The sequence below is a fragment of the Apium graveolens genome, unplaced genomic scaffold (assembly GCF_009905375.1).
Source record: "Apium graveolens cultivar Ventura unplaced genomic scaffold, ASM990537v1 ctg6878, whole genome shotgun sequence".
Lineage (NCBI taxonomy): Eukaryota > Viridiplantae > Streptophyta > Magnoliopsida > Apiales > Apiaceae > Apium > Apium graveolens.
Genome location: NW_027419859.1, coordinates 19,034 through 21,493, shown reverse-complemented (window position 1 = coordinate 21,493; position 2,460 = coordinate 19,034).

Genomic DNA, 2,460 nt, shown 5'->3' with positions numbered 1-2,460 from the left:
TGAAAACTAATCTAATGAACTTACAAGAAGAACTCGAGTTACATTCGAGATTTAATAATTACAAGATTAAACGACATGCAAGCCGTATTTGAAAAACCAAAACCATTAACCTAAGGTCATAAGCCATAACCATCCACCATGCTCAATTAACACAAAATAACATGTTAAAACACATAATCGGATCTTAACATATCATACCCATCATGATCTAATCATAAAAACCAAATATTGAAAAAATCAGAATATTCGAAATTAAATCTAATAACATTAAATCGCAGATTACAGGGCCTAAACGACGTCAAACGCCTTACATATCAGTCGATGATATCTTTAGCTATCAGTTACGTTCAGACGCTTGATTCCATATGAAATAGCGTATTCATTCGCTAAAATAGGACACTAGACACAGATTTCAGCAAATCCGGTGCTTCCAATTCAAAATCATATCAAATACGATTCATATAATAAGAACAAACACAAAACATGTATATATCAGTATATATACAGATTATATAATTATCATATGATTATACAACTCTCATGAATATCATATATTCAAAATATATATATACATACACATATACAAACATAACAACATGTAAAACATACAAAATTGCATACATAACAGTCATGGAATAATATATACATGTTATCCTCTTAAAACCAGTAAACACATAAACGAATTAAACACTTTTCGCAAGTAGCTCTGATGCCATTGAAGAGTTTCGAGCACATAAATGCAACGGAAATAATAATTAAAAACATAAAAAATTAAAATTTTCGAAAGCCACCGCAAGATCCATGCGAAAAACATATATTTAATTCGTAGATCACATTGTTTACCTTAAGAAGCTTTACCAATTGATTGACTAATGGAGATCCAAAGCTTGTTCAATCACCACGCATCCCGCTCTCGCGATCTACGCTCTATCGGTATCCATACGAATGCTTGAACTCAAGGATTGAATGTGTACTAGCACAAACTCGTTTCTTCTTGCTCTCTCCATCTTCTCCCTTGGTGGCTAGGGTTTTAGTAAAAGTCTTTCACACAAAATCAGCCACACAAGAGATATTATATAGAGAGTAGAAAAACGAATTATAACTCTTAACTAATTAGGAGTTATTATTAATTCGAAATTACTATTTGTATTATAATTAAGTCTCACTTAATTATTTAACAAATAAATTTCATAATTAATATTAGTAAATTAGAATATCAATATTTATCTAATTAATTAAGTCATACTTAATTAATATTATAAATAATTCCAATTACTTTAATATAATTTAAAATCCAATTTAAATTAACTAATCCTTCAAGCATTCTTAGTCTGTGACCCTATAGGTTATTATTACGTTGGCAACGAGTTTTAAATTTAAATTAAAATCGTAAACAATGTGTTACGACCGGCATTTTCATGTAATATTATTTGTGGATTTTGTATAATATTAAAGCCGAATAAAAATATGTTCACTGATTGTACGTTTGTGTGAGTGAAAATTTCTGCATTATAAAATTGTTATGTGTAGTATATGATTTTTCAAAGCAAAAGTTTAATTATTTCCTTTATTTTTGATTTATAAGGAATATTCTAAGCCTTGGAAAAATTTTCTTTTAAAAGATATTTTGTTCACAAATTTTGAAAATGATTTTTTAAAATCTCTAAAAATCCAAGTTATTTTATGGTATAAATTTTATAATTTTTGAACTTTTATTTTATTATATAAAAATAAATCTTTAAAAATTTGGTTGCTTAATAATTATCAAATTACATGGTTACCCTTGCATGCAAATACTCTTCCATTCAACTAAGGGGCAGGGAAGGCATTTCCAACCCCACTCACTTTCATTCTACTAGCCAAATTACCACTTTGTCCTTGCATGCAAATCTACCTAACTATGTTGGAAGGTTACTCTTGTAAATTCTCATATCCACTCACTTGTGGTCAAATAAAAACCAAACCAATATGATTATCACCCCACTTTCACTCCACCATTTCCATACTCCTCCTTCCTCCCCCTCTCCTCTCGGCTCTCCCCTCTCCTCTCGGCTCTCCCCTCTCCTCTCGGCGTTTTTGGCCGAAGCCCTACTCCCCTCCCTTTTCTTCATTCTTCATTCAAGCTCCCACCTTCCATTCAAGTAAATGTTACTTCGTATATCTTGATCATACATAATTCAAAGAGTTTTGAGTGAAAAGTTTAAGTTTTGAGTATGCATGTCAAAGCTTTAGTTGGAACTCAAAGTACAATCTTGATTCTTATGGATTTAAGGTTGTATTTGAGAGAACTACAAGGAATGGTGAAATGCCAAGTCATGAGAATGATGCTCTTGATTTTAAATGGTCATTTCCCTTCCACTTCATTCGGCCATGACCTTGAGGGAGCCGAATGAATGGTTCTTGAGGATGTTTTGTTGTCTTGTTTCAATTTTATGTGTTTTTGGTGGTGATAACATAAAT